Genomic DNA, 24,869 nt, shown 5'->3' on the forward strand with positions numbered 1-24,869 from the left:
GACCATGAATTCTGCCTTTTAATCAATTAAGTTATTAGTTACTTTGATAGTCAAGTACATGCAAAGCTAAGCTGATTATTACTGATATCAGATTTTATTTACTGATATATTTTTGGCTTTTATTTATCTATTGAGTATTTTTTTCATCTGATTCTGTATTCTATTTGGGCTGGATTGATAGCACAGTAGGTAGGGTGTTTACCTTGCACCCAGACGACCAAAGTTTGATTCCTCCGCCCCTCTCAGAGGGGCAAGCTACCGAGAGTATTCCACCCGCATGGCAGAGTTACCTGTGGCATATTCAATATGCCAAAAACAGTAACAACAAGTCTCACAATGGAGATGTTACTGGTGCTCGTTCGAGCAAATCGATGAGCAGCGAGATGACAGTGATACTGCATTCTATTTCATCAAGATGTACTTTCATGAATTTTCTCTATTACAATTTTTTATTCTTCCAAGACTTTGTTCAGTTTGCTGTGTTTGCCACAAGGGAAATACCCACATTTCTGTATCAAGGATAGCATTTATTGTGCTAGTATTAACTATTAATCTTCAGACTAAATATATTGATTGTTTGTTCATAAACTTTTGCTGATTTTTGTTGAGTTATTTTATCCTGGCTTGTGTTCTAATTTCTACTATTGTTTGACATCCTGATCTGATATATATATATATATATATTAATTTATTTATTTATTTTTCAATTGAGTCACCGTGAGAACAGTTACAGGGCTTTTAGGATCGAGTCTCAGTCATACTATGTTCAAATACCCATCCCTTCACCAGTGCACATGTTCCACCACCAATAACCCTAGCCTACCCCCTTCCCACTTCCCCTTTGCTTGTGTGGCAGATGATTTTCACTTTACTCTTTCCTTACTTTAATTATGTTCAATTTTCGACAGGAAACTCACTATCATTATTTGGAGTTTTTACCCCAACAGTCAGACCTGTCGGAATGGTGTCATTAGGTTGTATGTTTTCTATTGTTGATAACAAAGATCATATGATGTTGCATGGTCGTGAATGTGGCCACCCAGATTCGGAATTCAGGTATTAAGTCCAGAGGTATTTCTGCCAGCAACTGCTGCATTCCAAGATTGGTTTTTGTGGCGCTGGGATCATGGCTGTTCAGGAGTGGAGGAGCTGTACATAGGAGACCACTTGGGGTCTCATTTGGGCAGAAGGCAGGGCCGGTTCTGCCTCCCCCATCACAAGATTTGACATGCATCCCATCCCATCACTGCAAACTCCTATCTCTCTGTCCAATTGGTTCTGAACGGTGGCTGTCACCATGCTGTCCAGGGGGAAAAAGGCCAAGGGACAGAGACCCTTCCCCTCTTAGAGCTGCACGGGGCTGGAGCCTAGTTCAGATACCAGGAGTATATTTGCCAGCAGCCACTGCGTTTCTGAGATTGGTTTCTGTGCTTCTGGGATAATGGACGTTCAGGGGTGGCAGAACCATTCCTGAGCATATATTTTGTATATTAGGAAAGGTCGCGTGGCCGCGTAAGGGGCCGCGTGGTTTGGAGATGTCCCAGTCCCGCATACTGGAACCATGTTAATAGAAGCTCAGTGTTGCCGGCGCTCCATCTGGAGAAGGCATGCTGGCTGTACCTTCTCTGTCTGGCACCCCGGTGTTGCTGGCCCAGTTTGGGGTCTGGAGCAATCTCCAGCCTGTGGCACTGCCGGAGGGGGTCCGAATCTTCACTGCTGGTTGTGACAAGATGGCGCCAAGTGCGGGTTGAGGGCCTGATATATATATATATATATATATATATATATGTATATATATATATATGTATATATATATTATATTTTGTTTCATGTTCCTGGATTAAACTTTCATATATATATATATCATTGGTCTCTTGGTGATGATAATCTCAGTTAACTTTTGATTATCTGAAACAAAGTTTTTCTTCATAATATTTAATATATAATTTTCAGGTCAGAGTAATGTATAACAGAATTGTTAAATGATTTTATATAGGCATGATATTTTAAAATCATTATATTTTGATAATGTAACAAAATGCATCTTGGTGTCTGCATTTTTACAATTAGAAATTTGAATGCCATTTCACTTCTTCTACTTGTGTGACTAGTTTCTTCCTCATATTTGGAAAGGAAGTCCTTATCTATTATTTCATTTACTAAATACTCTGTTCCCTACCTTACACTAAAATTTTCATTTCAATGGTTTCTATAAATTATCAGAAGTTTTCTTCATTTTGTTTATAAATTATTTATCTCTTGTTTTCCATTTGAATTGTTACTGGAATGTTATTTTATATTATAATTATATTCCCTCTGAAGACTGAGCTGACTATTGTGCTTTTTATTTCATTCACTGTTTTCATACCCAGCATTTAGGTTTAGGAATTTTTAATAACTTCAATGTGTTAGGTAAAAAAATAGACTTTGGTTCAGCACATTTTTCTAATTTTGGTAATGTTTTACTCTGTGCATTTGATGTGCTTGTACATGTAATTATCTTTAAATGATTTTCTTTGTACTATGTTCTGTTGGATTATGCCAATCCCATTCCATTCTGAATATATTTTTCTCAATAAATTATTCCTTTTTATATAACCCATTTTTCATTTGTCTTGTTTTTAAAGAAGATGGTGTGGTTTATTTTTGTTTGTTCTGGGGGAGACACACCCAAAAGTTACTACTGGCTCCATGCTCAGGTATCACTATTGGAGGTACTCAGTCAAGGGACCATATGGGATGCCGAGGATCAAACCCAGGTTGGCCATATGCAAGGCACATTCTTTACACTTGTAGTATTCCCTGTCTCACAGGCACTGTGGTTCAAATATATTTTTGACTTTTCAGGGCCTTGGTTGTGTAGTATGTAAGGGGTTAATTTATAAATGGTTTCCTTCGATTGCTTTCCTGATGATGAATACCAATTTGGGTATTAAATTCCAACCTTCTATCTTTTGCCAGTTGTCCTTCTACTTATTCTGAGATAAAGGGAAGGCTTTTGTATTGTAGAGGTTTGATCATTATAAGAAATTTATCAGTGATAGCTTAGGGTAGAAGCATTGCCCTCTAAGATATGTTTACTTACATCAGTTTTTACATTTAAAAATATTTATGTTTCTGTTTCAGCAGATGTATCAAGGACCAATGAAAATAAAGTAAATAAGACATTGGCTGGAAGTTTTACAGCTTTATAAACTCTGTTCCCGAATGTTAAGACTACTGCTATTTACCAGAACTTCAATCTAGTCAAGTTGGAAACAAACTATCATGAACAAACAACAGTATGCATGAATATGTAGGGGCAAAAGACATGCTAGCACTTGGCTCTCTTCTTTGTTTCTGTCTTTCCACTTGACAGTCCACTTTTGCTTTCCATCGTATTGTGCAAATAAAGTCTAAAGGCCACTTGGTGTTTATCTGATCAAATACTCTTCTGAAGGAATGTATTTTTAAATTGTTGAACCTGCAACTTTGCTTTCACCATAATGAAGTTTGGATTGAGAAATACAGTACAATTTAGATGATTTCAAGAACTAAGTCAAGAACTAAAGATGAGCAGTCACAGAGTTCAGGCTTAAACACATACACAACAAACACAATTGCCAGTTTTCAGAACTTGAAAGGTGAGTCACAGCACTCACCTTCAGATACCTGAATTGCCCTAATTTTATTCCTGGATCACTGAGTACCCCCACAGTTCCATTCTACCCCACACATGTTAGCAATTTTCCTTGAATTAGCTCTAATATCATTTTTTCTAGGCAGTAAGAGAAGCCTATATTTTTTTCTCTCAATTCTGTCAATACCAAAAACAATTACCACACAAATTCTTAAATACAGGTGCATAGGTTTAATAGAAATCCTACATTGACAAACTTATACATGTTATATGAGATGTTGAGTCATTTTAGAGATTTCCCTTGTCTAGATACATTTATGGATATCTTCTCAACATGCAGCTGCATAGTTTTTTCATCAAGAATAAAAATTTAATTATGTCAAATGATGCTTATATATTTTATATCTTATGATCATTTTTCTATTAGTACTTTAGTTTCATAAAAACATTATTTTTAGATATTTATTTAGTTGTAAATACATGGAATAATTCCAATTCAGTCAAGTTTAATACACACTTTACATATTCACATAATTTACATGATTACTGTTTTGTTGAGCACATTTACATTAATTATCATCAAAGATTTGATCTATAACTTTTCATTTCTATATTGTAATTATTTGGCTTTAGTAGTTTGGGAAAGCTCATCTTATAAAATGAAATAGGAAATGTTCCATCTGCCTCTGTATAAAACTGATAGTGGAAATTTAGCTTCATTTCTGTCTAAAAATGTCAGGTGCTTAGTAGAAATCATCAGTGAATAAACCTGGGTTAGGTACTTTTTTTCCCAGTAGCTTATTGATTTACTAAACAAATTTAATAGTTAAAGGCCTATCTTATTTTTTATCTTTTCATTTAGTTAAACACCGCTGTTTACAAAGCGGTTCACAATACATTTGTCATGTACATTCAATATTTCAACAGCAACCTCACCACCATTTTAACTTCCCTCTATCATTGTCCACATTTCCCAATCACAACACAAGTACGCTATCTTAGTAGGCATAAATACTTTATTTTATATTGCTTATTACAACTAAATAGCTAATGGACTTATAAAAGATTAGCTCAGTAAGAGAAAATTTGTGAAAATTCCTTTAACTCACCATAGTGTCATTAAGTTATTATTTGAGGTTTTGCTAAAATGTTTGTTGCTCATTGAGCATTCTGTGTAATTGTTTATTCAGCATAGTTAGCTTCTATGTGTTACTTTCCTATCTGCTATGGTATTCTATTACTGCAATGTTGGCATTGTAGAATTTGGAGGTGTTGCAAAACTGCCAATGCAGCTTTTGCACACCAGAAACTCTAGGATATGTAACTGGGCAGTGAGTTTACATGGTGGCAGTTGTGGAGTGTGGATATGGCATTCAGGGTTTTTGGGAGTGTGGGAGGGATCTGGGGGGAGACTGCCCACTCTAGGAAGACATCATTTTCAGTACTTTGGTGTCTTTGCAGATCAACTGTTAAGTGTGAAGTTGAGCCATTGGCATAATAGCAGCTACAGACTGTGTTTGTGGCAGTTTGGGTGGGCTTCAAAGAGCAGGGACTCAGTCTACCCCCTCTGAATGGTACCCCAGTTTTAGCCAAGTGAACTGTGTACCCATGTATTTTTGTAGCTTGGCTTGCATCTCTTCTGAGATACACTCACGAGTCTGTAAAGCTGGGTAACTGTAAAAGCTTATGTGTTGGAGATTCTGGGGTGTCTCCATCTTATTTTTTAACTATTAATACACCATAATGTAGAAAGTCATTCATACTTGAGTTTCAAGTGTAGTATATATTTCAACACCAATACCACTGTTAGCTTAAAAGCAGATTTTTTCCTGAGATAGTGGGTTACTGAGAATTGTATTAAAAAATTGCATACAAATTCACAGAAGCTTAAAAAGAAAGTTTATTTTGCACTTCAACTCTATGGTTCTTGTTCCCTCCCCAATATTCAGGACTCTCCTTTTACCAATGTGTGATGCAAATTGCCCTGTACCTTGGTGATTGATCCAATGTACTGACTGTGTCTAAGTCCTTTCCCTCACATCTGCTTGCCTCCAAGGTATGAGATTATTGTCCCTAACTATTCTGTACCCTGTTTATGCTTTCCTAGTCTGAAGCCTGTGGCTGGATAGAAATTTTTATTTACATTTCCAGATATTTTTATGATGTTTTTACGTTTTATGCTTCTTAATTTTATCTTCATTTCAGTAGTTATTTATCAGTGCATTTTTCAGTTTCCAAATGTTGTAGCCTTCCATGGTTTTTAAAATAACTAATTTCTACCTTTATTGCGTTGTTCTCTGAGAAGATATTTGATATGATTTCTGTATTTGAAACTCTCTATATACTTGAATTGTGCTCCAGTTTACAGTCTATCATGAATAATATTCCTGTAAACTGGAGAAGAAAGTGTATTCATCTTTTTGAGCATAAAAGCTCAATATATGTACTATGTATACATATGGTACTATATATATGGTAATATATGGTACTATGTATACAGGTATTATATATGTATATCTATATTACGTAGATATAATGCCTGTTTTCCATTTCTTCATTCAAAGCAAGTATTTTTTATTGAATCACCATGTGAAAAGTTACAAAGCTTTCAGGCTTAAGTCTCAGTTATAGAACGTTCGAACAACCATCCCTTCACCAGTGCACATATTCCACCACCAAAAAAAAAAAAAGAAAAACAGCATACCTCCCACCCTCCCATCCCCTCCACGACTGTGTAGCTGAAAAATTTCAATTTACTTTCTCTTTACTTTGGTTACATTCAATATTTCAACAAAAAACTCACTATTATTTTTTTGGAATTTCCCCCCACCTCCTGCCGAATCAGGCCTGCTGAAAAGGAAGTGTTTGCTAATTTGTTTTCCATTGCTGAGAATAAAGAGATATGAGGTTTTGAATTTCTGTATTTTAGTATTTTAGTAACTAAGTCCAGGGAAATTTCTGCCTGAAATTGCGTCATTGCAGGCTCGTACCTCTCATTAGTGGTTCTCATAAGATGGCAGTCGTCATGTCTCCCTGGCAAGGAAAAGCGGAGAGAGAAAAAACTTTCCCCTCCTGGGGCAATCTTAGCTGAATTTACTGGAGCAATATGGTAACACCAAGCTAGTCCCCAACACTGGCCTCTTCTCACTGCTGCAAATCTTAAGTACGATCATCATCCTCATCATCATATCATCATCATCATCATCATCATCATCATCATCATAATCATCATCATCCCATTGATTGTTGAATTTCTCAAGCTGTCAATAATGTCTCCATTCATCCTGGCCCTGAAATTTTAGAAGACTCTCTCTACTCGTCCTTCCCAACGATGCCTCATTGGAGGCTCTTTCAGGGTCAGGGGAATGATCCCCAGCTTGTTACCGGTTTTGGCATATTAATACACCATGGGGACCTTGTGAGACTCTCTCATGTGCAGGTTATCCCAGAGGGAGAAGTAGGCTATAAGATATTTCACAGCCACAAAATGGCCTCGAGCTTCCAGGAGCTTGCTTTTAAGTCTCTAGAAGCTGGCCGTTGATGGGATTACATGGCCCTGGGGGCAGTCCCTGGGTGTGACCACCTAGGTACATGAAAAAGGGAAATCTGGGCAGAGAAGGCCTAGTACCAATCTGAGCAGGCTTGAAGGTCTCAGCCCCGGGTCCCACACACCTGGGTTCCTCTGTTGGTGCATTCATATTTGAGGCTCGTCTGAACGCGTGGAGAGGGCCTTGAGCATGGCTGTCTTCTCTGGGGCCCCTTGGAGGGGGTGGGCTCCAGCTTCCCTCCCCACTCTGAGCTGCTCCCTCAGCCAAAGACCTCTGGAGCCTAGCCACAGCCATGCCCAAGGCCCCTCTCCACACGTTCGGACGAGCCTCACACATGAAGGTACCGGCAAAGGAGCCCAGGTGTGTGGGACCCGGGGCTAAGACCTCCAAGCCTGCTCGGATTGGGACTGGGCCACTTATGCTCAGATTCCCCATTGTCCAGTAGCTATGCAGTGGTACCCACAAACTGCCCCCAGCACCGTGTAATCCCATCAATGGCCAACATCCAGAGACTATAAAACCAAGCTCCTTAATTTCTTTGGATATCTTACAGCCTAGTTCTCACTCTAGGAGAACCTAGCAAACTACCGAGAGCTTCCTGCCTGCACTGGAGAGCCTGACAAGCTCTCCATGGTGTACTCATATGACAAATATAGTACCAATGATGATGATGATGAGTTTCAGACATACTCTTTTTGAACATCCATTTCTTCACAAAAAGTGTTCACCTCTTCACCAATGCACCCTCAACTCCATTTGCTTTACAGTCACAAATCTACTTCTATGAAAGGTGCTTTTTAAATAAGATTTTGCAGTGTAGCTTATAATAGTATTGTTGATAGGGTTTCACTCAAAGCACTTAATCACATGCAGAAAATATTTAAAGTGATTCAGTCCAATTTGTTTATATTTTATTTGTTTGCATTTGCCATTAGACTAATTTCACTGGAAAGAACTTCGTGGTGAAAATCTAGAACTGTTCTACCTATATTTTCCTCAAAACATATTGTGTATTGTGTTTTAATATCAAGGACGTTGATCTCCTCTGAACTGACTTTTACATAAGATGTGAGAAATAGATGCATCTTCATTTTTTAGATGTGGTTATCCAGTTTTTCCCTAAACATTTGTTGAAGAGTCTATCTTTATTTTGTTTCACCTACCAAGCCCCTTTCTTGAAAATTGGTTGGCCATGTACCACATATAGCTCAGAATTTGTCCTTGGAAACTTGATTCTAATCCATTTAGATCCATTAGAATCCAAACATATTCTAATCCATCTCATCTAATTGATGAGATAGTCTATCCTAATTATAGTAATATACTGTTTTGACCATTGCAGTTTTGAAGTATGATTTCATGTTAGGTAATGGGATATGTTTCCCTTTATTTTTGGCTGGAAGTGGGGGAGGGAAACATATCCAGTGGTGCCCAGGGTTAATTCTTACTATATCTATAGCTATTTGGGTGATTATATGATTGCAAGCATAGTTTATTATTCAGTTTTATAAGTCTTTTAAGAATGCCTACATTTAGATGAGATGGTGTTGAATCTATAAAGGTTTTTAGGAAGATCATTTTGACAGTATTTTTTTAAATCCATGACTAGAAAATACCTAAGTCTTCTATCTTAAGTGACATAGTTTCCATGGTATGCATTTAGTAACTATTTTGTTGTTTCTAGTTGCTTTTTGTTTTGGGACATTATTTTGAATTGGATATGTTCTGATTTCTTTATTTTCTAGATCATTATTGCATATATGAGTGCAACCAACTTTTGCCCCTTTAATTTGTATCAGCACACTTTTTTTTGGTTTATTTTTTCTAGGAACTTTTTTTTAAATTTATTTATTTTTAATTAGTGAATCACCGTCCCCAACCTCAAACTTTACTACAAAGCAGTAACAATTAAAACAGCATGGTACTGGAACAAAGGCAGAGCCGTAGACCAATGGAACAGGGTGGAATATCCCTACAAACAACCCCAAATGTATGATCATCTAATCTTTGATAAGGGAGCAAGAGATGTGAAGTGGAGCAAGGAAAGCCTCTTTACCAAATGGTGCTGGCACAACTGGACAACCACATGCAAAAAAAATGGGCTTAGGAACTTTTTTTTGTACCTGCATATGGATATAATTTAGCTTATTCTTTTCTAATTTGGATCTCTTTGATTTTTTTCTTGTTTGATTTTTTTAAACTTTTTAATTAAATCACTGTGGGATAGACCATCACAAAACCGTTCTTGATTAGATTTCAGTCATACAGTGTTACAACATCCATCCCTCCTCCAGTGTACATTTCCAAGCACCAATGTCCCCAGGTTCCCTCCCATCACCCCTACCCCCAACACTTGCCTGCCTCTATAGCAGGCACTTTCCTTCTCTCTCTCTCTCTCTCTCTCTCTCTCACGCACTCTCACTATCTCTTCTTTTGGGAATCTTGCTTGATTGTTGTAGAAATGATTCTAATATTATATTAATAAATATATTAATATAAATATAATAAATGAGTGCAATATATAAACATAATATAATTAAATTAAATATAATTTATATTTAAAATAAATATAAATATTATAATATAAATATATTAATGGAGACAGTAAATATTCTTCTCTGATAATGATCAAGAGGAAATGCTATAAGTTTTTGCCACTGGGAATTACAGTGGGTGTCAATTTGTTAAAAATGTCAAATATAATAGTGGCCATTACTATACTGAGAAATGTTTCTTCCAATAATATTTCATTGAGTGTTTTTATCAGGACTGGATATTGGGTATTGTCAAAATATTTCTCTGCTTCAATTGATAAAATGACATGATTTTATCTTCTCTTTTATTGATACAGTATATCACACTTATAGATTTGTGTATGTTAACACAAATTGATTCTTTTATATTGAATTATCCTTATGTATGTTGAACCATCTTCCCACTTGATCATGGTGAATGAGTCTTTCCATATGCTGTTATATACTATTTGCTAAGTTTATTTTTTATTTCTTTGGTTTTTAGTCCACACATGGCTATGATCAGGGTTTGGTCCTGGCTCTGTGCTCAGGGATCAATCTTTCAGGATCCCACATGACAGCCAAAGATTTAACTTGGGCCATCCATATGCAAGACAAGTACCTTATTTTATCTCTGGTACTGGTTTGTTAAGGTTTCTTTTAAAAAAACAGTTTTGCCCTTACACTATAAAACACTGTGGTTGACAAAGTTGTTTATGATGATTTGTTACAGAAATTCAATATTCCAACACCAATCCTACCAACATCACACCACCCTATAGCAGGTCCTCAAAAATTTATTTTACATAGCTTCTTATAGATGATTTGCTAAAATTATGATAAAAAATGTTTCTTTAGAAAACAGTTTGTGAAGAGAGTTGTATCTAACCATGGAGCCATTAAGCCCTTGTATAAGAGATTACTAAGATGCTACAGATACAAGTTAAGCCTTATATGTTTTTATTTTGTTAATCAATATTGGTTGCATCTACATTACATCACATCCAATCTGGTATCTAATCCTGGTTTTTTAGTGTTGTAGAGTTTAAGATGCCTCTTCAGGAAGTCCAAAATTTTTCGTCAGTAATAGAGCTGGACTTAAATTTTTATCTGAGTGGTAGCTTTGGGAAGTGTGCATGACTTCTGAGGCTTCCAAAAGTACAGGTAGATGGGGAAGGTAGCCCATTCCTGACTCTGTAAAAATTTAGGTATTTCAGTCACAAAACCTATATACCTAAATTTTTCATTAGATTAATTTCTGGATGAGGCATGTTCTGAGCAGTGGAGTCTGGCCAGGAGCATGGTAGTGATTATAGAGTTTGGAGGCTTTCAGCTGCTATAGTTCTGTTTGGGAGGGCACTAGGTTCACCCACCCCCTTATGAGGTGTTCCAGATTACTCAGTCTTTTTGGGTGTCCAGAAGATTCTTTGCCTGGTTTTCTAAGGGTTTATTGAGTATTTTTATATGGAGATTCATTGAGGAAATCAGACTGAAATTTTATTTTCTATTGGTGCTTGTATCTGCTTTCTATATTAGTGTAATGCTACTTCATATAAGCTATTAAGAAAGATTATTTTTCTCCAATATTTTGGAAGAGATTAAAAATTAAAGATAGCAAGTCTACTCTGAAGGTTTAATATAGTATTTGTCCAGAAACAGAGTTACAGCACAAATTCGTTTATTACTAGATACTTAAAACTACTTTGAAAAGTAATGTGCAATGGTTAAAAATAAAATTATTAAATTCTGACTGTAAAATATTTTTTTAAATTTGGTGTTTTTTGTTTTATAATTAATACCTTAGTCTAAGCATTAATTTAACTAAGATATATAGGCATGGTCATCTATTTATTTTTGAAAATCACACTATCGGTGAAGTGTGGGGCCTACTTTATCAGATCACAGGCTTTGGATTATTGTATTCAGGAAAGCTCATGATTTTAAAAAATACTAGTTTCTATATTTGTAAAATTGAGGTTTTTATAGTAGCTTCCTCAGAGCTGTGTATGATATTTAAATTATAATTAATATTTAAGTGGTGTGAATGGAGAAGCTAAGTAAATTTAGATTATAGAATAAGATTAAAGTAAAGAAGTTATTGTTAGTAGTCCACTCAATATTAATGACTTTTATGGGTTGGTGGGAAGGAAGATATCATAGACTAACAACAATACAGATTAAATTCTAATTTTCTATACTTCAGAACTGATATAATGGGACTCAAAATATTTGTGTGTATATGTGTGTGTGTATGTTTGTGTTTACAATGCTATTTAACGGATGTGAGCGTGTTTCTGGCATAGAAGTGTTGTACAAAGGGAATATCAAAGATGAGATTAAAAGCTGTCTCTGTACCTACCAGATCTCTTGAGATCTACTCATCTATCTTATTCTTCAGGGATAAACCGCTATTTTAGTCAAGTACCAGGGTCCACAGAGTAGATTTGTGGCATTCTACTCTGCTGACCTTGGCAGCCAGACTGTCTGAGCCATTTCATTTTCAGGTTGGATAAAAGTAGCATTATGTCTGGGCCGACAGTCATAATTCTAGTAAATGACTATATCTTTCTATCACCTCTCTGCATAGAGTATGAGTATTCTTGGCATTTGGGGGAATTTCTAGGCTCACTGGAGAAATAATTTGAATTGTTATTCTACATCAAAAATGTTCTGCTAAGATAAAACTATCTTCTCATTCCCTTTTCTGTATTTTAAATGTTTTAATTTTGTATAAATTGTCGAATAAGTGTTAGTGAGACACTTTGGTTGGTAAAAACATTCTACCAACTTCAACTCGTAATTTTTCAGTCAGAAGACTATCATACAGAAATTTGTCCAAAGATGCAAAACACAAGATAGGACAAAATGAATTAACCTGCTTATCTTGTCACAGCTTCTCATTATCTCAGGTCACTTAAAATATGTAGTTAGTCAGAAGTTATATTTTCCATGCATGGTGGGTCTCTGTTTGAGCTGAAAATAAGGTTGCTGTCTAAGATGATGAAAAATTCCTAAATGAGGGCTGGAACAATAGCACAGCCTTTAGGGTGTTTGGCTTGCACACGGCAGACCCGGGTTCAAATCCCAGCATCCTATATGGTCCCCTGAGCACCACCAGGGGAAATTCCTGAGTGCGAAGCCAGGAGTAACCCCTGTGCATCACCAGGTGTGACCCAAAAAGCAAAAAAAATCCCTAAATGATTTTCTTGAAGACCTATTTTACCCCTCTAAAGAATTTATACTGGCAATCAATGTTTTTGTTTAAATGAAATGTTCAAAAACCTGAATTGAAGATGAGACTGATAGTAAATAATATTTACCATATGATCACAAAGGTGTGGCAGAATTCTTGTGATATTCAAGATAAAAAATATTCAGGGTGACAAAATTTAAAAGCAAAAAATTGTAAAACTCAGGGTTTTCCAGAGAAACTGAGCCAATATGTGACATTCATCGGAAGATTTTAATGATAAGGAGATAGCTGAGATAATTATTAATTATGTCTGACAAGTACAAATCTTCAGTGTAGGCCATGAATGGACAAGCAGGAGAGTAAACAAAGTCCAAAGGTACATATAAAAGTCCAAAGACAGCCTATTGTTCTATAAGGGTTTTGTTGTTACTGTTGTCCTAGTCATTCCTTTAGCTGAATGGATGAGGTTTATTCACATTACATCGGGCAAAGTACCCACTTACTCAAAGTCCATTGATCTAAAAGGTAATCTAATGTGGTAAAAAAGCACTTCAAGAAAGAAGAAAACTGCTTCCATAATTGCTGGTGGTGGGATGGGGGTGGAGGGTGGGGAAGGAGGGAAACTGGGACCTTTGGTGGTGGGAAAAGTACACTGGTGAAAGGACGGGGGTCGGAACATTATATGAATGAAATCCAATCACGAATAACTTTGTAAATGTGTATGTCATTGTGATTCAATTAAAAAGAAGTAAACGGGAAAAAAGTAAATGAAAATTCAGAGAAAAAAACATGAATATAAGAGCAAAAAAGAAAAAAAGAAACAGGGACTCATAATAAACCCTTACCTATACCAAGAAAAAAAATAAAAAGCCTTCATTTTCGTACATAAAATTTACCATCATAGATAAAGCTCTCTCCAGAGAGCTCAAAATTTTTTGAACATTTAGCATGCAAATGTTAAGTATTAATTATTTCCAGTGAGAATACCCAAAACAATTCTATTAAGTCATTACCGTTTCATCTGAATTTTAAAAAAATAGGAGATTCAGAGAGATAAAAAAGTTGTATCTATAAGTATGCAGTAATGAATATTAGTTTGCATTTGAATGTTTTCTTTAAAAATGATCCTGTTAATTCTTAACTACCAGATTGCATTCAAAGTAATTTGAAATTAGATTATATTTTATTGATAAAAAGGCTAAATATGCCACTTACATAACTTTTTAGTACTTATATCAAGATTCAATAATATCTTATAACACATATTCACATAAAATGGCAGTTTTCCTTTTAGAAATCCATGTTCTTTGTGACACTCAAAACATAATCAAAGTCATTATAAGATAGTATTTATATGCTAAGTATTCATCTAAGAATTTTACACATATTGTGACTAGCCAAATAAATATAAATGAATAAATTGAGAAGTAGAAATGTCAGAGGAAGAGTTATGAATCAAAACCAAGTGATCTGTCATGTAATCAGTTATAGAATATTTGTTCAGCAACTAAGGATGTTGTATATATTAAGACAATTTAAATTAAGGGTTACACCACAAAAAGAGTTCTGTTATAATAAATATAAAGATGAGAAGAAAATAGCATTATCAATCAAATTTCAAAGTGGAAAAAGACCTAACAGTCCCTTTATGCCCTACTTTGCAATTTATAAGTGTATTTTCCTAAAAAACATATTATGTTAGTATCTGTAAAAGATAAAACGAGGGGCCAGAGCAATAGTACAGTGGGTAAGGCGTTTGCCTTGCAAGCGGCTGACCTGGGTTCGACCCTTAGCATCCCATATGGTCCCCCAACCATCACCGGAGTAATTCCGGAGTGTAGAGCCAGGAGTAACCACTGAGTCTGACCATTGGTGAGTGTGACCCTAAAAGCAAAAAAAAAAAAACACTGATGAAATTAATAGGGAATCTTATTTTTTACCCTTAGTTATCTGTTATTTCATAATAATTTGTTATGGAAGTTCATGACATCCACACAAAAGAAAAAATTGTTGTACAACTGAAGGCTTCTATAGCCATCAACATGGTTTAGGAACTTAGTCATATTTTTAAATTTTAATTAAAGCACCATAAGTTATAGCATTATTCATAGTTGAGTTTTAGACACACTATATCCCAGCAATAATCCCACCAGCAAGTTCAATTTCCCTCTACCAGGGCTCCTAAGTTTACTCCCTCCCTCGCACCACACCAGCCTAGCACATTGACAAGCTTGTTGTTAAGTTTGGTTTTGAAGTTTGGATCTTATTTTTCAGTTTTATTGACTCCGTACTTTGGATATTTATCTGTATTACTCTTCTCAGCCCTTATACTCTGGGGACAAAGAAAAGAAAATTTGCCACCATTTAAACATTGCATTCCCTATACCCTGCCACAGAGGCAGGGTGGGGTGAAGGGGGCAGCGTGGGGGTGGTGGGAGGGATACTGGGACCATTGGTGGTGGAAAATGGGCACTGGTGAAGGGATGGATACTCAATCATTGTATGACTGAAACATAAGCATGAAAATCTGTAAGTCTGTAACTTTGTCTTATGGTGAATCACTAATAAAAATAAATAAATAAATAAATAAATAAATAAATAAAAAGAAGAAAAAAGAGTTGTTGAAAAAAAAATAAACTGCATTCCCTAACCCAGCAATTCTAAGTGTGATTACCCTGTGTTTGGTCTTATTATTCTGGCTTATTTCATTTAACATATCTTCTAGTTCTATTCATGTTTCAGTGAACATGTTTCAGCATGATTTCATTGTTACAGCTGCACACTACTCAATTACATATATATATATATTCATACATATATATATAACATCTTCATAATCCACTACTCCACTAATCCATCTTGGACCCCTGTGTTGATTCCATATTTCAGCTATTGTACTTAGAGCTGCAATGAATAATGGTGTGCATGTTTTTTAATGAATGTTTTTGTGTCCTGGATCTAGGTACCTAAAGGTGGAATTGTTGGGTCATAACACAGATTTTTCCCAGTTTATTTGATATATACCATTCTTACTGGTTTGGGATGGTATATAATTGTTTTCTTGATTCGGATTTCCCTAATGATAAAAGATGATGAGTATTTTTTCATGTACCTGATGACCATCTGTATATTTGGGGGGTCACACTGGTGTTGCATAGGAATTACTCCTGGCTCATGCAATCAGGAATTACTCTTGGTGGTGCTCGGAGGACCATATGGGATGCTGGTAATTGAACCCGGGTCAGCCGTGTGTAAGGCAAACACCTTACTCACTGTGCTATTGCTATAGCCCAAGGCATTGTATAATTGAAGACACTTTTGAGGTCCAGATCTTGTAGCATTTTGAGTATGTTTTTTTCAGTGCACTTTGTAGACTTTAGTGTGATCTCAAGGTTGTTGTTCTACTTTAAGTTGACTTTTGTTCAAGGCTTGAGATATGAATATGTATTTACTTGTTTGTACGTTGTTCAGTATTGCCAGCATCATTTGTTGAAGCTGTCTATACTTCTTCTCGTGTTCCCACATACATTGTTAAAAGTTAGCTGACCATATATGCGTTTTTCCTTGCATACCTTACTATTACCTATTGGTTTATTCTTTCTTTCTTTTGATTTTTGGGTTACATCCAATGATGCTCAGAAATTACTCCTGGCAGTGGTCGGGAGATGATATAGGATGCTAGGCATCAATCCCAGGTCGGCCGTGTGCAAGGGAAATGCCCTACTCCTTTACTCTCTGTGCTATTGTTCCAATCCTCCCCTCACTGGTTTATTCTTATTTTCAGTGCTACTCTATTTTGTTCACTATGGTTTATAATATAAAGTTAGGTGATGAGCTACTTCACAGTTTCTTATTTTTCAGTATGGTTTTGGCTATTGATGGTCTTTTATTATTCAATACAAACTTTATTTTTGATTGTTCTTAGTCCTTGAATAAATCCTTTTGAATTAAAATAGGGGATGCACTGAATCTAAATAGTAGTATAGGTAGAATAGTCATTTTGTTAATATATTTTCCTCCAATGCATGAGCATGAAATATATTTTCATTTCCTAAGGTTTTCTACTTCTTTCCTAAGTATTTCAAAGTTTTCGTGGTATAGATCTCTCACCTCTTCTGTTAAGTTGATTCCTAGGTACTTAATGTTTTTAGACACTATTTTGAATGTCATAGACACTTTGGTATTACTCCTCTGATTTGTTATTTGTATATAGCACTGCAACTGAGTTTTGTTTGTTGACATTGGAGCTGTCCAGGTTGCTGCATTAGTTTGTTCTAGGAGCTTTTTTGATAGGCAATCTTTAAGTTCTCAGCTCTCTTTTGAAAGTAAGTGTTCCTTGTTTTACATCAAAGTCCCATGCAGTGTCCTATGCTTCCTTGTTGAATAAACATGGTTTCCTTATACATACTATGCATGAAAAATTAACCTGCTACTTAAAATACTTGAAAGATTATTTCACAGACTTCAAATTAATGTTCATTTGAAAAAAGTGTACAATATGCTCTGCCGAAAACACTAAAAACTTTATTGCACCCTGGACAGAGGAACAAAGGTCCATATTTTGGGCTAGACTATAAAAAGGAAAATCTGAGACTCCACTTTTTGAAAATTTAATTATCTTGAGATTTCAGAGAAATAAACATATTTTAAGTGACCAGATGCTGGTATTGAAAGCCAGATGCTAATATCGAAACCGTTGGCTACTCAGGTAATCTGTCTTTATTTGAGTAGCTGAAAAGTACTTTCCTGATAACTGTATCAGGGTACTTCTGTGTTTTTGTGCACCATGTTTTATGCTATCATGATTTAAAAATCATAATTTTTTCTCAGAAACAACAATGAAGGAGAGAGATTATTGCTCCATTGTAAACATTTTTTTTTCTCACTGGGCTTTCTTTTCTTTCAGCAAAGAATAACTCAATATACCTTATGAAATAGCTGTGAGGGGATTAGGTACTCATTTTTTTAAAAGAAGAAAAGTGTAGGGGCCGGAGCGATAGCACAGTGGGTAGGGCGTTTGCCTTGCACGCGGCCGACCCGGGTTCGATCCCCGGCATCCCATATGGTCCCCCAAGCACCGCCAGGAGTAATTCCTGAGTGCAAAGCCAGGAGTAACCCCTGAGCATCGCTGGGTGTGACCCAAAAAGCAAAAAAAAAAAAAGAAGAAAAGTGTAAAGAACACTGCAGGTGAAAAAATAGGCAATGAGATATACTAGGCTTTATTATTATCCCTTCAAAATCCTAAAACTATCTATCATGTACATTAAGTGAAATCTATTTTTGATGAGAAATCACACTTTTATTCAAAAATAATGTCTAAATGGCATAGGCATTCTAGGTTTAAATTTGGAACTTTGCAAAATGGAGCAGTTTGCTTTTCTAATAAATCAAATTACTAAGCCATGATTATTTCATAAAATACACTTTTTTGTTTGATTAAGAAATATTATGGGGGACTGAAGTGATAGTACAGCAGGAAGGGCATTTGCCTTGCACGCGGCAGACCCGGGTTCAATCCCTGGCATCCCATGTGGTCCCCCAAGCATCTCGAGGAGTAATTCCTGAGTGCAGAGCCAGGAGTAACCCCTGAGAGTTGCTGGGTGTGATCCCCAAAAACAAAAAAAAAAGGAAAGAAATATGCATGGAAGTGGGAAATTAGTATGAATTGCTAATTGATTTGGTTATTTGGACATTTTCCCTTAATATAGCACAAAACTGAATGCAATGTGAGTTTCTAGGTTGGAATCTAAAATACAAAAATAACATTAGTGACAAAATTGGTGGTATTTAAATGAGTCTGTAGAATAATGATATTTTATCATTACTCATTCACTTATTTTGAGAAATATACTGTGATTATCAAAAATAGTGCATGCGGTGAAGTTATGTTGTAGTTCCAGGGGATATCTTCACTATTTTTAAGTTTTTTTTTTCAAGTTAGGCATGGAACTCTACTCGTTATCCCTGCTGGAACTCTATGCGTGATTCCTGATGGAACTCTATGCGTGATTCCTGATGGAACTCTATGCGTGATTCCTGATGGACATTGCTGGCTGTTTTGCAAGATTCAACAGAATGGCGTTGGCGGGGCATGAAGAAACCGCAGCAGCGGCCGCAGCATCACCACCTGCCCAGGCTGGGCTGAGTCATGACGTCATGGATCATAGAGCTGTGGCGACAGTGCGCGTAGTGGTTCATCCACTGTGGAGTCCTGTCAGCCAACCACCGGATGACCTGGGACTCTGCATGTGTTCGACTTGGCACAGACCCTCTGTGATACGATCCTGCTCTGCCAGCTGCCAAACAACCTCCGTGTGCACTCCAACAACCTCAAGGAGATCAATCTGGGGCCACGGATGTCCCAGGTGCTTCCCAGAGATGCAGACAGATGCATGTTTGTCAGTGTGCAGATCATTACAACATGCCAGTCAACCAAAAGCTTACTTTCAGTAGACTTGAGAACACCTGCAAAGGCGATTAGAGGCCCCCTAATAAGCCTACATCCCTCTAGGAGAACCCAGCAAGCTACTGAGAGTATCCCTCCCACACAGCAGAGCCTGGCAAGCTACCTGTGGTGTACTCGATACGCCAAAAAAAGTAACAATGATGGTCCTCATTCCCCTGATACTGAAAGAGTCCCCAGTACCCATCGGGCTACACTAGCACGCAACAGAGATGAATGAAGATGTTACTGGCACCTGCTCAAGCAAATGATGAACAATGGGATGATACGGATAGTGACAGAAATATTATAAAACAAAAAGTTAAAAAAGCATTTAATCATGAAATTACTGTAAAATAGTGTCTGGAGATATAGGACAAGGGGCAAAGCATTTGCTTTGCATGTGGCCAACCCGATTGGATCTATGGCACTCCATATGGTTCCTCGAACAAACTAGGAGTTGCCCCTTGAGCACAGCAAGGTTTCACCCAAAAAACTCCCAAGTATTATAAAATAAAATTCTTAACTTCAAGTAGTATTTTAAATATGTTGTTTGATAGTTTGGATCACTTGGGTCTTATTGTGATCTTGACAAATAAATAATCAGTCTTCCTGTCAAAATTGTCTTTCAAGTTTTCCAGACTTGAATATTTTGTATTTTGAATAATTTTGTTATTTAAAGAAAACATCTTATAGCCTAGTTCTCCCTCTGGGAGAACCTGGCAAGCTACCGAGTTTCCTGCCCGCAAGGGAGAACCTCGCAAACTCCTTGTGGCATATTCATATGCCAAAACCAGTAACAATGATGGGTCTCATTCTCCTAACCCTGAAAGAGCCTCCAATGCGGCACCATTGGAAAGGACAGGGAAAGAGAGGCTTCTAAAATCTCAGAGCTAAGACAAATGGAGACGTTACTGAGACTGCTCGAGAAATTCAATGATCATTGGGATGATGATGATGATGATGATGATGATGATGATGATGATGATGATGATGAAACTCTATAGTAGATTTACAGTGGCATTAATATAAGTTAATTATACAATAGTGGTTCAGAAACATAGCTCAAGGGACCGAGCACATATATTTCTCATTCAAGAAACTTAGGTTTAATACCCAACACCACATTTTCCTACAATAAACATCAATAGAGATCCTGAGCAGGGTGTGGCTTCAAATGAAAAATAAATACCCTCAGCTCTCCAGTTCCTACCTGGACTTCAATCTCTGGCCACCATATCTCTTGGTTACCACCCACCTGCTTAGATCCAACTCCCACTTTCCGTCTCTGTTGCCTAGATCCTGAACTTATGTTTTCATCCACATTCTTGCTTATTTCCTGCTCTTAAAACCTGGACACCAATATCCATAAGTTATTTTAATTTCTGGGCCACCAACACTGCTTCTCTTTCCTTGTATGAATGCCACTCCTTCTGTGAGCACGTCTAAACTCCAGATGGTCTCAGGTGCCTCCAAGTCCCACATACTTATAGTACCAGTCTTAGCTCTCTCCTCACTGTCCTGCTGTGAAGTCCCCACATAACAGGGGTAACAGCAACAAATCAGTATACTTATAAGTACTCTAATGATGCTGTGAGCAGGAACACTACATTGCTTCTCAGTTCACCTGGAAATTGGAACCTTACCATTAGCCCCCACAAAGAACCAGGAATAATAAAAACTAGCCACTTTAATTAATAGAACAGAAACCCAGAAGTTTGCTCAAGTTCATTACCATTTTGACTTTTCTCGAGGAATTCAGGCACCAGTCCTTTTGATTTCCATTGAATAGAGGAAAGGTGTCAAAGTGAACTTAAATAAAAAGTGATGCAACAAATGAAAGAACTCATTCAAGCATAATTTAATGAGATGAATAACACAGAAGTATGAAAAAGAAACAAAATCCATGACTCTAAAAATCGAATTAGTAATCCAGAAGATAGAACACACAACATCAATAAAATGGAGTATATATAAAGGTGAAAATAATTTTAAAAGTTTAACACACTTATTAGATGGTAGGATGAAGTCCAACATATGAATAATAGGGATTCAAGAAGGAGATAAAAGAGAGAAAGAGCAAGAATGGCTGGTGGAAGGATGGAAGGCATAATAACTATCTAGTTTGAGGAGAGAGCCTTATCCACTGCTATAGGGGGATAACAAAGTGGTACATAAAATAAATCCATACAGAAAAACATGAGAACACATTTTAATTTTAAAAATCAAGAATTAAAGAGAAAGAATAAGTGAAAAGATATGTAAAACCTCAAATACAATGCAAGTAACAAAATTCACATATTTTAAACAAAATATTAGAAAACAAATAGAAGGGAATAATACGGTCAAAATACAAAGTGAAAATATTCTGAAATAAAGAAAAGTCCACTATGCAATGTTATCACTTATATTTAAGAAACTAGTAACATGGTTTTGAGATAAAGAACAGAAGAAGACAGTTGTTGCATTTAAGTAAATTCTGCATGTACTACTTAGTGGCCTTAAATCAAAGAGAAATGGCAAATGGTTAAAAATAATCATAATACTTGTAGAAAGGGCTGGAGCGACAGCACAGTGGTAGGGCATTCACCTTTCACGCGGCTGACCTGTGTTCGATTCCTCCGCCCCTCTTGGAGAGCCTGGCAAACTATCGAGAGTATTGCGCCCACACAGCAGAGCCTGGCAAGCTACCCGTGGCATATTGGATATGCCAAAAACAGTAACAATAAGTCTCACAATAAGAGACATCACTGGTGCCGCTCAAACAAATCGATGAGTAACAGGATGGCAGTGACAGTGACAGTGACAGTGACAGTGACTTGTATAAAACTGGCAACAAATTTCTTTATATCCATAAAATCTATACAGGTGAATGGATCAAACTCTCCTATCTAAAAGCACAGAGGGAGTGGATAAATCAGGAAACAAAATTCCACCTTCTGCTTCTTACAAGAAAAATTTGACCAGTCACAATAAATGATTGCCACTGGATCAGAAGGATCAGAAGGAAAGTCTTGAAAATAATTATACAAGTTCTATCATAATAAACAATGTCTGAATGGAAATACTTGTAGCAGATCAAATTTCTTTTAATACAGATAGATCCCACAGAATGGGAAAGAATATTTACCCAATACCCATCTGATAAGTGACTATCCAGGATATACAAGACACTAGTAGAATTGTATATTAAAAAACCTCCAACCCCATCAAAAAATGGGAAAAAGATGAACAGAAGTTTCCTCATAAAAGAAATACAAATGAACAAAAGTCACATGAAAAAAATGTTTCACATCGCTAGTCATCAGAGAGATGCAAATCAAAACAACAATGAGATATCATCTCACACCACATAGACTTGCACACATTCAAAAGAACAAAAGCAATCAGTGCTGGCATGATTGTGGGGAAAAAGGGACACTCTTTCACTGTTGGTGGGAATGCCGAATGGTCCAGCCTTTCTGAAAAAAAAATATGGACAGTCTTCAAAAACTAGAAATTGAGCTTCCATATGAACCCTCAATACCACTTCTGGGAATATATCCCAAGGATGCAAAAAAGCACAGTAGAAATGACATCTGTACCTCTATGTTCATTGCCACACTGTTCACCATAGCCCAAATCTGGAAACAATCCAAGTGCCCTAGAACAGATGACTGGTCAAGAATCTTTGGTACATCTACACAATGGAATGCTATGCAGCTGTTAGGGGAGATGAAGTCATGAAATTTGCTTATAAGTGGATAGAGATAGAGAGTACCATGCTAGGTGAAATGAGTCAGAAAGAAAGGGACAGACATAGAAGGATTGCAATCATTTGTGGAGTATAGAATAACATCACATGAGGCTGACACCCAAGGACAGTAGATACAATGGCTAGGAGGATTGTGCCATAGCTGTAAGCCTGCTTCATGAGCAGAGGGGAGAAGGCAGATGGAATAGAGAAGGGATCACTAAGAAAATGATGACCAGAGGAATCATTCGGGATGGGAGATGTGTGCTGAACGTAGATAATGGACTAAACAGGATGACCTCTCAGTGTCTGTGTTGCAAGCCATAATGCCCAAAAGTAAAGAGAGAGAGTATGAGTAATATTGTCTGTCATGGAGGCGGTGGGGGGGGAGCGTGGGAAAAAGGGGGAATACCCGGGATATCGGTCATGGGAATGTGCACTGGTGGAGGGATGGGTGCTTGATCCTTGTGAGATTGTAACCCAAACATGAAAGCTTGTAACTATCTCACAGTTATTCAATAATTTTTTTAAAAAATTAAAAAATATATCTTTTAAGCTAAATAAAATAATAAAATTAAGGGATAAATCTGCATTCTTTTAAGTGCTCAATAGTTATCAACAAATATCCATCTAATTAAAGGAAGCAATTTTTATAAAGCAATAACTAATGAAACTGAAACATATATTGGTATCAACATAATAGTAATGGAAGAATTTTAGCACCTTCCTATCTTCATGCACATATGAAGAAAACATAGTATCATTAAGAAAATAATAGCCCTTAATGAAGAATTGGAGAACATGATTAACAGACAAAACTAATCCTCCACCCCCCCCCCAAACTGAATAGATAGTACTCTATGGTGAACATAGAATATTTTCCAGGACAGAATAAGAACTGGGACATAATATGTATGTGCATAAAAGTCCACAAATACAAAGTTTAACAGGTATCATTTTTATACCATAAACGTAGAATTTATGATAAAATTTTTAGAAAATTTCAACATTTATAAATTTAATAAATGTTTGCATACTAGTTTTCCATGTACTTGGAAATAACTTAGGTCAAAGAGGAAATCAAACAATAAAAAAATTCCTTGAAATTAATTAAAATAAAAAAGAATCAGAACTTATGAAAATATGGGCTGGAGCGATAGCACAGTGGGTAGGGTGTTTGCCTTGCATGCAGCCAATCCGGGTCTGATTCCTCTGTCCTTCTCAGAGAGCCTGGAAAGCTACTGAGACTATCCCGCCCATAAGGCAAAGCCTGGCAAGCTACCCGTGGCGTATTTGATATGCCAAAAACAGTAACAAGTCTCATGATAGAGACATTACTGGTGCCCTCTCGAGCAAATTGATGAGCTACAGGATGACAGTGAAAGTGGTACAGTGATGGAAAATAACGGCAATATTAACAGGAAAGTTTACAGAGTTGCAGGCTTATAAAAGAGATAGCCTAAGTAAATAGGCTAACTTCACTGCTTCAGAAACTAATAATAAAAAAAAAAAAAAAAAAAACAAGAGAAGGTGCAAGACTGCTAAATCATCCCAGTTAGACTGCTTTCAGGTTTGAGAACTCTGGGGCCTTCTTGGAATGGGAGTGGACAGAATCCCTCTCTGTCAGAAGGCCCAAGAGACCCCACCTACATTCGACATCCTCTGGCATATAAATGACTCAGCTCTGCTCCACCGCAACTCTGAAAAAATATTCCCTGCCACTGAATCTCACCATAGAGGGCAATCTCTGGACTGAGAATACTGGGGCTATCTTGGAATGGGGGCTCCGCACTCCCTATCAGAAAGCCCAACAGTCCCCAC

The sequence above is a fragment of the Sorex araneus genome, chromosome X (genome assembly GCF_027595985.1).
Source record: "Sorex araneus isolate mSorAra2 chromosome X, mSorAra2.pri, whole genome shotgun sequence".
Taxonomy (NCBI): domain Eukaryota; kingdom Metazoa; phylum Chordata; class Mammalia; order Eulipotyphla; family Soricidae; genus Sorex; species Sorex araneus.